This window comes from Schistocerca cancellata, chromosome 9, assembly GCF_023864275.1.
Source record: "Schistocerca cancellata isolate TAMUIC-IGC-003103 chromosome 9, iqSchCanc2.1, whole genome shotgun sequence".
Classification (NCBI taxonomy): Eukaryota; Metazoa; Arthropoda; class Insecta; order Orthoptera; family Acrididae; genus Schistocerca; species Schistocerca cancellata.
The window spans coordinates 422,074,772-422,089,690 of record NC_064634.1 but is presented as its reverse complement, the minus strand read 5'-3'; the positions used below and the strand labels follow the sequence as shown (position 1 = coordinate 422,089,690).

Below are 14,919 nucleotides of genomic sequence, written 5' to 3'. Positions count from 1 at the left end.
ATTGAAATTCATTTCCCTATATTAAAGAAAGAGCAAAAAATAAAAAATTGCAATGACAAGTCAATTAACCACACACAAAAAAAAAATGCAAATAAAGATGTACTACATACACTTAAGACTTGAGAAAGCTGTAACACCATGTAGGTTATACACAACTAAAAATGAATTTTTACCACAAATTAGCTACTCAGTGATTCACTGATGATTAAGATTACAGAAATGTACATAATCTCTGTACTGCATGTTTTTAACTCATAGGATTAAAGTAGCCATGTGCCAGTAAGAGACAGCTGTACCTTGGACAAACTGCAGCCAAAAGTTGAAATTCTATTATCACCAGTACTTTGAAATTGTCCAGTCTGTCAAAAAAATCATAATGTAAATGAAACTGGGTTCCCAGAAAATAAATATAATGTACTGAAATTATTCAGTGATTACTCCCTCACAGTGACAGGCTACATTCAAGAAACAGCATGCTTGTGCAAAGGTACGAATCCAGGTTGGCCTCACACTTCTGATGACATGGTGGAAAGAATTTGCAAAATGTTTGAACAGAGTTTACGAAAGTCTACTCACCACGCAAACAGAGATATGACTTGTCTGGTGAATGTTAAAGTGTGGTTTGGTCTATAAACCACACAGACTATAATAAGCGCAAACTCGTCAGTTTGCTGATAAAAAAGAAACAATTTGACTTAAGCAGTGCTATGCTAGAGGATATGGAATATGATACATTTTTACCATGGTTAATTTTCAGTGATGAATCATCATCTTGTGTTAGCAGTAAAGTAAACTGACATAATGTGTGCATGTGGGAACTCCGAAACCCTCATGACATTACTGAGCATGGAAGAGACTCAAATAAAGTGAATGTTTTTTGTGGTATTTCCTGTGAAAGATGTATGGTCCCTCCTTCTTTTAGGAAAACACAGTGATTTGAATAAGCTATCTTCAAATGCTGCAGAACTGTGTTTTTCACAACTTCAGGAGGACTACGATGAACTCATTTTCCAACAGGATGGACCTCCTCCAAGCTCCCACTACAACATACATCATTTTATCAATGACACTCTGCCTCAACGCTGGACAGGGTGCATGGATCCCAAGACACGGCCTGCATTCTTGGCCTCCAAGATCACCAGACATGACTCCATGTAATATTTTCTTGTGGGGATATGTGAAGCAAAGTATGTTCATCTCCCCTTTACGTTCTGACATAGAAATAGTGCAGAACAAAATAACAGCCACTACAACTTCTGTAAAAAAAGATACATTGTGTAAAGTTTATGATGAATTTAGCTATCGTCTACAGGTTGTTCGTGCTGCTACTAGTGGACACACAAGGCATTTGTAACAGCATAGCTAAAACTTGCAGGTTATTTTGCAATTAATCCACGTTTGTAGCATATTTTTATAACTAAATATCATTGTGCATGCATCTGTATTACATTTACGTCGGCAAACACTGCAAAACAGTACACAGTTTAAAACATGCAATCCTTCAGGAGATTACAAAATGTATTGGATCACTGAAAAGTGCTAATTTCTCTGGCTATGACAATATTAAATCTCCCATGCCTGATCTTCCAGTTACCCACCACCTCCAAAAGTCTCACCATCCAGCCTTGAGGAGCATTCCCCTCGTAACTCAGTATTACCCAGGACTGGAGCAACTGAGTTACGTTCCCCACCACGATTTGACTACCTCTCATTGTGCCCTTCAATAACGAATGTCTTGCCCACTATCCTTCCCACCCCTCCCATAGTGGTATTCCGCCATACACCCAACCCACTAAATATATTCATCCATCCCTACACAACCCCTGCTCCCAGTCCCTTACCTAATGGCTGATATCCTTGTAATAGATTTAGATGCAAGACCTGTCCCATACATCCTTCCCCCACCATCACAACTTTCCCATCAAAGGCAGGGATACCTGTGAAACCAGTTATGTGGTCTACAAGCTAAGCTGCTACCACTGTGCTGCATTCTATGTTGGCATGACAACCAATAAGCTGTCTGTCCCCTTGAATGGCCACTGATAAACAGTGGCCAAGAAACAACTGGATCACCCTGTTACTGAGAAAACCATCCAACATGACATTCTTAATTTCAATGACTGCTTCACAATCTGTGCCATATTCACCCTTCCACCAACATCATGTTCTACGTTCGCATAACCCTCCTGGCCTCAACCTTCGTTTGTCATAGTCCTCAACCATGTAGATCCTTCGCTGTTCCCATTCCAGCACTACACAGCCCTCTATTCCACCAACACACCTAGTCTTTTTACTTCTCCCCTTTTCCGCTACCCCCTCTACCTCTGTCTAATGTCCTGACTGCACCTACCTGCCCTACCCTTTCTCCACCTCGTTCCTGCATGCTCCCCAGCAGCTCTTTACCATCCCCCACTCCTACCCTGCTATCCTTCACATCCTAGCCTCCTCCTTACTCCCACCCAGTTGCCTTTCCCATCATGGACTGCTGCACCTGCCAGAGACTGTGTGTGTGTGTGTGTGTGGTGCGTGTGTGTGTGTGTGTGTGTGTGTGCATGCGTGTTTGCGTGTGTGTCATCTATTATTGACAAAGGCCTTGTTAACCAAAAGCTTATTTGTGACTGCCTATCTGCAACTCAGCATCTCCGTTAAATGGTGAGTAGCACCTACCCTTTTCATAATATTGTTAGACTCACATTAAGCAATTTCAAACAAACATCAATGACCTGCTACTATCAAGATGTACGCATTTATGGTCATATAATAAATGTGAAACATCTTTGGTGGGAGCTGGATAAAAAAGTAAAATGGAGTCGATACATAAATAAACCTTTCAGGAAGCTCATTTTAACATGTTTAGCACTTAAAACTATCTCTTTTGATTATGCCTGATATTACCTTCTGCACCATTGCACTGACTCAACTGAAAGGTGCAATAAGAGTAATGCATAAAGCAAATAGCTGCACATCTTGCAGAGGCATCTTTAAGTTATTCTAATTCTTATACTCCTTGATAATTATCACTGCTGATAATAAAGAATATCTTATACATATTATCTGAATGTCCAGATTAAAGGACTAAAATGCTATGTTAGCTGATGGCAAGTAGCAATGTTTATTGTATAGATGCAAGACAAATGGTAGTGTGTTGTAAACAGGACTCTGTTGTTACGGATGCACATAACTATTATGCTTCGAAAATAACTGTTTGTTCACATAAATAATTTAACAGGGTGAAGGTAACAACATGTCAAAGGATAATTCCCACCTTCAGAGAAACTGGTGTTGTAGCAAAGGGTCCAAATAGCCTGGATCATGAAGCAGCCATTGAAATCAAGCATGCTGTTCTCAGCAGCATGCTCTGCCACATGTCATCAACTCTGCTCTTGGACACAGTTTGAAGGTTCCCATTCAGTTTAGTTGGTAGTCATGTCGACATAAAATTTTGTGCAGAAATTATGCCAAAGTTTTCACAGCTGGCCCTGCTTTGACAAGATAAGCCTGTGACAGGACTGGAGTAGGATGTACTGGCTGGGTGTATGAAACAGATCTTGCACCTGGATGGTCCACTGTGGTATGATGTGGTACAAGGAAGGACTAGGTTATCACGCATAGATTAATATGATAGCGAACTGTGGAGAGGGTTCAGGATTGTAGGTTGGATGTTCCTGGCAAACAGTATGTTTTGGTTGATGCAGTCTTTGGTGATATAGTGGAAATGAGGGAGAGGGAGGGCAGTGTAACTTTGTAGCTGAGAGTAGTCACAGCATTAGGAATGTATGTGGATATGGCACAGGAAAACTGTCTGTGAACTAGATTTTGGGGACAGTGCCTGCTTTTGAAGACCTCTGTAAGAACCTCAACAGACTGTGCAAGGATTTATCATCAGTGCAGATGGGATGTCCATGAGTAGTCAGACTAAATGAGAAAGTTCTTTTGATGCGGAATGGATGGCATCTATTAAAATACAGGTATTGTTGGCGGTTAGTGGGCTTGACATAGTCACAGGTTTAGAGGGATGTCAATGTCCAGGAAAGTGGCATGTTGGGCTGAGGAGGAAGAGGCAAAGTGAATGGAAGAAAGGTGATGGGGTGTCTTGGTGGCCCTGTGTCCAGATCATAAAGATATAATCAATGTACCTGAAAGAGACAAGGGGTTTGGTATTATATAGATGTTCCATAAAGAAGTCGTCATAGGTGGGTGCCATGCAGAATGTCCGTGTCTGTCCACAAATTTATTTGTGTATCTTCTAAGGAGAAGTAGTTAAGTATAGGGCTGCAGATAGATAGAGGTATAAGGAATGAGATGGTGGATTCAGAGTCAGCAGGACACCACGAGAGGTAGTGTTCGATAGTGGCAAGGAGCATGAGAGATGTCAGTATGCAGCGAGATATTGTGAACTATGATGATTAGGGATCCAGGTGGTAATAGGTTGTGGATGGGAAGGAAACTGTTTGTGTCTTTTATAAGGGAGCTTAGGCTGTGGGGAATTGTTTGGAGGTGTTGGTCAACAAGAGCTGAGATATTTCAGTGTGAACACTCACCAACTACAGTGAAGTGCCAGGACTGTTACATGTATGGATTTTGGGCAGCATGCAGAAGGTGAGTGTGCAGGGAATGGTTGGGAAGAAGAGGCAGATGGATTTGGAACAGAGCTTCTGGAATGAGCCTAAGGACTTTAGTATGGATTGGATGCTATTGGATTTCTGGGTTGATATCACTATGGCATGGCTTGTAGGTGGAGGGAGTCAAACAGTTGGCAAATGCTTTCTATCATGTGATCACTATGGTGCATCCTGTCTGCGGGGAGGATGATTAAATTGGGGGTCTGTGTTGAGGTTGTGAAGATGTTATTGCCTCTGTTGAGATATTTGTGTTCCAGGAAAGGGATCTGGAACAGAATGGTGAAGCCAAGTGGGAGGTGAGGAATTCCTAAAAGGTTACCAAGCAGTGGTTGGGTGGGACTGGCAAGGGAGGAGGGTTGTAGTTGGATGGCAGTATGAACTGTGAGGCAACGGTCAATACTAGTATTGAGTTGGAGAGATTGGTGGCAAAGAAGTGTTTCCACTGTATGGATTGGGAGAGGGAGTGTAGGCCTTTAACAAGTCCAGTTCATGATTGGACATGGGTGAGAAGTGGAAGGTGAGGTCTTGTTTGATAGGACTGGATTCTTTTGTAAGATTGAGAGATCTTTGATGGATAATTTGACAGCAGTGTTTTGGGTTTGTGTAGGTTCTGGGTTTTGAGGGAGTTTTGGGGGCTGTAGAAGAAGGAAGAGGTCAGCAAGCAGTATTTGGATGCTATGAGGGTAGGATGGGTACTAATGAGTAGTGTTGTTCCGTTGCAGCAATATACAGTAATATCAATAAACTGAACACTGTTGCAGGTGGTGTGTGGAGTGCTCCAAGAGTTGGAAGACAAGGATTTAATTTGAGAGATATGTAGTTGGGACTGCACAGTAACAATATCATGCAGAGTGGTTCACAGAGGCTGTTATTGTGATTTCTTTTCCCTAGTAACAGGTTAGTGGGGCACGAGGGTCACAAGAATCTGGAGTTTTGAAGATTATTGTGAAAGGACAGGTGGCATCCAGAGATGGAATTTTTTCATGGTTAGACCATTGCGGGGAGAGGAGGTGGGGGAGGGGGGGGGGGGGGGGGAATTCCATAGCATATGCAGCATTTAAGGAACAGGATTTGGGACTGGATTTCAACTAGGGATAGGGATACTTTCCTGAAATGATGTACTGAGAAATCCATTGCCCAGTGTGCTGAAGATCTTATTGAGATCTTCATAGACTTGCACTATCCCCCCCCCCCCCCAAACATAGTCTGCAGACATATTTCCTGTGTAATTCCCCCCCCCCCCCCCCTCAATCCTCTGACCACTCCCAAGAACTAGTCGCAAAGGAGGATCCTTCTCATCACCATGGACTGCTTTCAGCATTTGGCTAACACATGGACTTGCCTTTCAGCCTAAAGCAGTATTGTCTTTCCTCACCATTCAACTGACACTTGTGTCTTCAGCGAATGAACTGATGGCACATGGGTGTACTAGGAGTGTGGTTCATATTCAAATGCTTCCCAGTCAAACCTACAAAAAGGTTTCTCTTACACTAACATATGCATTTTTCAACAAACTTCTGGAGCACTGTACTGACCAAGAAGCATCCACTTCCAGAAGTTTTCCATTATGTGTATTTCCACGTGTCAGGAACTCTTACTTTCTGTGATTTATCTGTACACAGTTCACGCTTATAAAATCGGTGTTGTTGAAGAAGCAGACTTACAACTAAAAGGATCATGATAGCTAATGATTTTAATATAAAATATAATGAATGAATCCAGTGATCACTGATCTCACTCAAGCATCTGATTTCAAGCCAAACTTCACGGAATTCACAAGAAAGACAGAGAGAACTGCAACCTGTATAGATAATAGTCTGTAAAATTCTGCATTGATTTAGAGAAATCTAATCATTCTGCATTGTTTCTGGAGCCACCAAAAACATATTAACCATACATTAGGAAAGCATGCATCAAACAATACTTCAGTAAATAAAATATACATTTGTTCTATTGCAGACTTAAACAGCCCAATGGGTCATTGTAATATAAGTTCTAAAAATTATGACAATTTCATGAAAGCTTTTCTGTGTGTTTTTAAAGAGTCTGCCATAAAAAATTAAAAGCATAATAAAATCAACACCTGTTGGTATAAAAGCGCCAAGTGGTTATTAACTATGTAAAACAGTATAGAACTGTAATTAGATGGGTGGTAAAGGCAACAAAAGAAACAGCACACACACGAAATTCATTCTGAACCATACAAAAAGTCCACAAATCTCTAAAATTAAATTAAGTGATGATTTCAAATCCTTCAGAAACAGAGCAGAATGTTTCAATGAAATTTTTTTTATATAAATACATCAGAATGAGATGTTGATGTAACGTGTTACCTAGATAATGTCCACCTCTTTCAATTTCAATACCCACTAGAATAATTAAAATAGTTCCTAGTTTAAAATCAGAACCCCTATCTGTAATAATTAGTCAGTCATTTGATGCAGAATGTGTCCCAGATGCTCTATACTATGCGTAAAGGAAGATGCAGTGAGCTACCAACCAGTAAATCTCCTCCAAGTATGTGAAAAAATTGTTGCAACTGAAATCATAAATTTCATGGGAAAATCTAATATCATCACATTAAATTTGTGCAGAATCCAGAAAGGGAAGAGTACAATAAGAGCCATCAAAAAATTCTCTGAGAAAATTTGTTTATCTTTGGACAAGGCCAAAAAAGTCAGGAATTTTCCGTGACCTTACAAAGGCTTTTGACTGTGTAAACCAGTCCCTACTGCTCCATAAATTAGGAAGATATGGAATTAACAAAAGTGAAATGGGTCAAATCATATTCAATAGATAGAAAGCAAAGTAGTATTGTAATATCAGGTATAAGAAGTTATTTCTCAGACTGGAAAATTATTTCATGGGGAGCCCCAAAAGTTCCATTCTATGTCTCCAGTGATGCATGCGCATACTTTAAAAAGCTCGCGCATGAGGCAGTGCTACGTCATCCACAAAAGGTGCCCAGACTTTTGTTTATGGGTGGGTGTTCCACCATCAGAGCCCGCCATGGGCACCAGTCTATTTAAGGCTATCCGAACTATGTTCGACCTCAGTTATCTACATGTATTGCTACAGCTCTTTATGAACACAATTGGTTCCTGCTGAATGTTACTTAAATACTGTGTTTAGTTGTTAATGCTTCCCTGGAATAAAGTTGGGTTCAGTCTACTGGTTGTGTTGCACTTATACCTAATTACAACACGACTGGTGATGAGTGTGGTCCCAAGATCCATGCAAATTTCTGCTCTGCTTGGTCCTCCATTTATTCTAACAATTGGTCGAACAACAAGACTCATTCAACATGGCATACTCAGGTACTTTGATCATTGGCTTCTGTTTTATCTAATCGGCACATTCCTCAGTCTGTGTCACCTGCTGTTTTGCCCTCCACAGCACCCATGCTTTATCTGCCTCCTTTATCTACATATGATTAGTCTGTTGAGGAATGGGATGCATACCAGAAACGTCTGCGACACCTTCAAGCTTGTGGGATTACTGATGCTATTTTATGTCATGCCTTGTACCTTTCATGCGTATCGCCAAGAATGTATCAAGTCCTATGTCAACTTTCTCATGCAGGATCCTTCTTCTTTAATGTTTGAACAAATGTGTGAACTTCTTTCAAAATACTACTATAAGCCCACCCATATCTTCGCATCCCGGGCTGAGTTTACCGCCGTAGGAAGCAACCACATCAGTCCTATTGAGCGTGGGCGGCTGAACTCCATGAGTTAAGTCTTAATCGTTGTTTTGTGTCCAATGTGCGTAAGGAGCTGTATGCTGATCAGATGGTGCGAGATGCTATCATTTGTTTAGTTCTGGATCATGAGCTGTGAAAGCGACGCCTCTAGGGTGAAAACCCATCCCTCTCCAAGGTTTTAGCTATTGCACAGTCATTCGAGGTGCTTTGGGTAACCAAACTGAGTCATGGTGTGAGGTATCAGCAATCCAACCTTCTCCTCCACACTGAACTTCAAATACATGATCACATTGTCAAGGTGGCTGGCTTCGCTCCCAGGAGTAGCCGCACCAACATAGTAAACAGGCCAATAAACAGCAATGGACACTTTACACTCTCCCATCCTACCTTTATTGTTTCATTAACGAGTGCCCAGACTGCCCAAAACAGTGGGCTGCCTGCCATAATTGCAACAAAAAAGGTCGCATTGCATCTATTTGTAATGCAGAAATTCAACACAATAATTCTAATGTGGATATGTATGTAAACATTTTATTGGCTAATTCTGTTGCACCAAACAAGCTTTTCATTGCTGTGATGGATTTTTGTAAAGTACTCCACATGCATACAGATACAGGAGCTGCAGTAACCTTGTTAAACTCATAAACTTATATGGATTTGGCTCCTCTCCACTTCTCCCTGTGTCACGGAAGTTAATAACCTATTCTTGGCCAATTCCCTACCCCTGTGACCGACAAGACAGTCGGCCAAACATTTACATTTCTTGTTTTAAATAATGCATATATAGAGAATCTTTTTGGATTAGATTCTTTTAAGGTGTTTGGTTTTACCATTTCAGATGAAGTGAATTTAGTGTCTAAGTAAGAGCCATATACACAGTTAGACACACTGTGTTCTGAGTTTTCCTCTTTGTTCTCTCCTGGAATGGGGTGTGCCAAAAATTTTCAAGTGCACATTACACGAAACATTCTGCTCGGTCTTGTTTTTTCAGGGTCCATTTGGCTCCAGTGGCACTCAGGGAACAAGTCAAAGATGAATTATATCGCCACACGGAATACAGCATTGTTCAGCCTACTGCATCAAGTAAATGGTTTACCACCCCTTAGTCATAGTAAAGAAACTTTCGGGCTGGTTATACGCCTGCAATGATTTTAAAGTTTCTGTGAAAGCACAGTGTATAGTGGATACATCCCAATTTGCCCAGACAAACTCTTAGCGAAATTATCAGGTGGTAAATATTTCTCAAAAATTGACTTGTCGATTGCTTTTTTACAACTCCCTTTAGATACACAACATATGTAAGTTGTCAATACCTCTTTTGGCTTGTACCAATACTTGCTGTTGTCTTTTGTAGTCACTAGCACTCCCAAATTTTTCAATGTTTTTTGGAACAACTTGGAGCGTCTTTGGCAGGTTGTGGAAACGATTTGGATGACATTGTAGTTTCCGGTACCTCTACTGAGGAACATTTGCACAATCCCTGTACTCTTTTTTTCTGTCCTCCAAGTGGCCAGATTGAAGTTTAATTTAGGAAAATGTCAATTTTTTTCAACCTTCTATCATTTCTCTTGGGTTTGAAGTTTCTCACGAGGGTCTAAAATCCCTGTGTCAACAAGTTTCTGCTGTTGTATCACTTCCACACCCTATATCAGTCAAAGAACTTCAGATTTTTCCAAGCAAGTCGCCTACTACCCTAAATTTAAGCCTGGGGCGGCAACAATCGTGCAGCTGTTACATGCGTTGTTGCACAAGGGAGTCTCAGTTTTGCTAGTCGCCAGCTTGTGAAACTGCATTTTCTACTCTTAAGATCATGTTATAATCTGCGCCTAGCTTAGTTACTTACCAACCATGCCTCCATCTGGTCCTTGCGACAGAGGCTTCACAGTACAGGTTGGGGGCAGTACTGGCTCACAGATATCCCAATGACTCCAGGCGGCCTATTGCTTATGCCTAAAAAATGCTGACTTCTGCTCAAAATAGAAAGCTTTTGCCATTGTATATGCTGTGAAAAAATTCCATGTTTTCCTCTATGATACCAAATTCCACCTGGCCACTGATCACAAACCATTGCTTTCCTTATTCAGGTAAAGTGGCACATTGCATTCAATACTCCGCTCTTGTCCTTTTCTATTACAGCTACGAAATTCATTTCCACCTATGAATCACAACCTGGATGCCGATGCTTTGTCCCACTGCTGGCCAGTGCGGACGTGAGATTTGATCATTAGAAATTGCTTTGTTTCCACATTGATGGAGTGCCACACAGCAGACGGTTGACGGTTTTCCTGTAACTAGTACATGGATTGTGAAGGTTGTAGCTTCGTATACCATTTTGTAGTAGGTCATAACATTCGAAAAACGTGGTTGGCCGGATTCACCACCTTCCTGTGCAGCCAACCCCCTCCATAATTGTTACATATTTTGACATCAATTCTCTGTTGTGGATGATGTTCTGCTTATAGACATGGATTACGCAGCCCCTCAGGTAGTGATCCCCCAATGCTTCGTTCGGAGGTTCTCCGTTTTTTATATGCAGATCACTGGGGTGTGTCATGTACAAAATCACTGACCTGTCAACATCTACATCTACATCTACATTTATACTCCACAAGCCACCCAATGGTGTGTGGTGGAGAGCACTTTACATGCCACTGTCATTACCTCCCTTTCCTGTTCCAGTCGCGTATGGTTCATGGGAAGAACGACTGCCGGAAAGCCTCAGTGTGCATTCGAATCTCTCTATTTCACATTCGTGATCTCCTCAGGAGGTGTAAGTAGGGGGAAGCAATACATTCGATACCTCATCCAGAAACGCACCCTCTCGAAAGCTGGAGAGCAAGCTACACCGCGATGCAGAGCGCCTCTCTTGCAGAGTCTGCCACTTGACTTTGCTAAACATCTCCGTAACGCTATCACGCTTACCAAATAACCCTGTGACGAAACGCGCTGCTCTTCTTTGGATCTTCTCTATCTCCTCTGTCAACCCGACCTGGTACGGATCCCACACTGATGAGCAATATTCAAATATCGGTCGAACGAGTGTTTTGTAAGCCACCCCCTATGCTGATGGACTATGTTTTCTAAGGACTCTCCCAATGAATCTCAACCTGGCACCCGCCTTACCAACAATTAATTTTATATGATCATTCCACTTCAAATCGTTCCGCACGCATGCTACCAGATATTTTGCACGCATGCTCCCAGATATTTTACAGAAGTAACTGCTACCAGTGTTTGTTCCGCTATCATATAATCATACAATAAAGGATCCTTCTTTCTATGTATTCGCAACACATTACATTTGTCTATGTTAAGGGTCAGTTGCCACTCCCTGCACCAAGTGCCTATCCACTGCAGATCTTCCTGCATTTCGCTGCAATTTTCTAATGCTGCAACTTCTCTGTATACTACAGCATCATCCGCGAAAAGCTGCATGGAACTTCCAACACTATCTACTAGGTCATTTATATATATTGTGAAAAGCAATGGTCTCATAACACTCCCCTGTGGCACGCCAGAGGTTACTTTAACGTCTGTAGATATCTCTCCATTGAGAACAACATGCTGTGTTCTGTTTGCTAAAAATTCTTCAATCCAGCCACACAGCTGGTCTGATATTCTGTAGGCTCTTACTTTGTTTATCAGGCAACAGTGTGGAATTGTATCGAACACCTTCCGGAAGTCAAGGAAAACGGCATCTACCTGGGAACCTATATCTAATATTTTCTGGGTCTCGTGAAAAAATAAAGCGAGTTGGGTCTCACAGGATTGCTGTTTCCAGAATCCATGTTGATTCCTACAGAGTAGATTCTGGGTTTCCAGAAATGACATGATACGCGAGCAAAAAACATGTTATAAAATTCTACAACAGATCGATATCAGAGATATAGGTCTATAGTTTTGCGCATCTGCTCGACGACCCTTCTTGAAGACTGGGACTACCTGTGCTCTTTTCCAATCATTTGGAACCTTCCGTTCCTCTAGAGACTTGCGGTACACAGCTGTTAGAAGGGGGGCAAGTTCTTTCGCGTACTCTGTGTAGAATCGAATTGGTATCCCATCAGGTCCAGTGGACTTTCCTCTGTTGAGTGATTTCAGTTGCTTTTCTATTCCTTGGACACTTATTTCGATGTCAGCCATTTTTCCGTTTGTGCGAGAGTTTAGAGAAGGAACTGCAGTGCGGTCTTCCTCTGTGAAACAGCTTTGGGAAAAGGTGTTTAGTATTTCAGCTTTACGCTGTCATCCTCTGTTTCAATGCCATCATCATCCTGGAGTGTCTGCATATGCTGTTTCGAGCCACTTACTGATTTAACATAAGACCAGAACTTCCTAGGATTTTCTGTCAAGTCAGTACATAGAATTTTACTTTCGAATTCAGTGAACACTTCACGCATAGCCCTCCTTACGCTAACTTTGACATCATTTAGCTTCTGTTTGTCTGAGAGATTTTGGCTGCGTTTAAACTTGCCGTGAAGCTCTCTTTGCTTTCACAGTAGTTTCCTAACTTTATTGTTGAACCACGGTGGGTTTTTCCCATCCCTCACAGTTTTACTGGGCACGTACCTGTCTAAAACGCATTTTACGATTGCCTTGAACTTTTTCCATAAACACTCAACATTGTCAGTATCGGAACAGAAATTTTCGTTTTGATCTGTTAGGTAGTCTGAAATCTGCCTTCTATAACTCTTGCTAAACAGATAAACCTTCCTCCCTTTTTTATATTCCTATTTACTTCAATATTCAGGGGTGCTGCCATGGCATTATGATCACTGATTCCGTTCTGCGCTTACAGAGTTGGAAAGTTCGGGTCTGTTTGTTATCAGTAGGTCCAAGATGTTATCTCCACGAGTCGGTTCTCTGTTTAATTGCTCGAGATAAATTTTTGGATAGTGCACTCAGTACAATGTCACTCAATGCTCTGTCCCATCCTAAACATCTGAGTGTCCCAGTCTATATCTGGTAAATTGAAATCCCCACCCAAGACTATAACATGCTGAGAAAATTTACGTGAAATGTATTCCAGAGTTTTTCTCAGTTGTTCTGCCACTAATGCTGCTGAGTCGGGAGGTCGGTAAAAGGAGCCAATTATTAACCTAGCTTGGTTCTTGAATGTAACCTCCACCCATAATAATTCACAGGAACTATCCACTTCTACTTCACTACAGGATAAACTACTACTAACAGCGACAAACACGCCACCACCGGTTGCATGCAATCTATCCTTTCTAAGCACCGTCTGTGCCTTTGTAAAAATTTCGGCAGAATTTATCTCTGGCTTCAGCAAGCTTTCCGTACCTATAACGATTTCAGCTTCGGTGCTTTCTATCAGCGCTTGAAGTTCTGGTACTTTACCAACGCAGCTTCGACAGTTTACAATTACAATACTGATTGCTGCTTGGTCCCCACATGTCCTGACTTTGCCCCTCACCCTTTGAGGCTGTTGCCCTTTCTGTACTTGCCCGAGGCCATCTAACCTAAAAAACTGCCCAGTCCACGCCACACAACCCCTGCTACCCATGTAGCTGCCTGCTGTGTGTAGTGGACTCCTGACCTATCCAGCGGAACCCGAAACCCCACCACCCTATGGCGCAAGCCCAGCTTGGACAGTGATGTTACCGCCTGGTTGCCTCCTGTTCACAGTGTATGACACACCAAGCAGCTCCCGGGGCATTGTTGCCTCCTTGACTGATACCGTGCAATGCATGGGACCATATACAAGCGGACTTCGCCAACCACTTTCTGAACGCTTACTGCCTGTTGTTTGTCGATTCTCATTTTCCACATGTTGTTCATCGTGTCTCCACATCCACAGCTGCCACTGTCACAGCCTTGTCCAAAATTTTTTCACTCAAAGGCTTGCCCACTACATTAGTGTCTGATAATGGTCTAAAATTTTCATTGCAAGAGTTTGCGGCATTTTGTGATTCCCGTGGTATCTATCACATCCTCACCCCATCATTCCATCCTGAATCTAATGTTGAGGCACAACGCCTAGTGCAAACATTCAAAACTCAAATAAAAGAGTATGTTGCCTCAGATTGGTTTCTCTCCTCTAACTGCTACCACTTCACACCTTTTGGCGAGAAGAGCCCGGGCAGAGCTACCCCATGGGCATCAGCCAAGGGCACTGCTATACACACCTTCTGTACCCTCCATCTAGACATCAACCCGTGCAGCCACCGTGGCTCTTCTGGCTGGATGTGGCTATCTGTATGTGTGGTTTTGGATGTTGCCCTAAATGGATTCCAGTTGTCATCACCAAATGCAAGGGGGAGCACCTCTGCGACATCCGTATGGAGGACAGACTATGCTTACCTCAAAATATAGTATCCCACTCAGTTTTATTTGCAGATGATACATCTGCACTCACTGGAAGTTAGACCACAGGAGGAGTCATTGACACCCTAAACAGCTTAGAGCATTGGTCTGACCTAATTGGATTAAAATTAAACATGGCAAAGACCCAAAAAACACAGTTTAAAACTAAACAATCAAAATCATATAACTCCCAAATTACCTGTACAAATCAGGAACTTGGATTCTGTAAAATTGCTGGAGATATATCTTAGATAATAATTTATCGTGGTCTTCTCA

The 14,919-nt window shown here is 41.9% G+C and overlaps 1 protein-coding gene across 1 annotated transcript in view; it reads right to left on the bottom strand.

Annotated features, from left to right (window-relative positions):
* The window catches only part of LOC126100282 (histidine protein methyltransferase 1 homolog), a 62,813-nt gene that overhangs the window by 1,173 nt on the left and 46,721 nt on the right, over window positions 1–14,919 (bottom strand). The gene's annotated exons all lie outside the window — the stretch shown is intronic.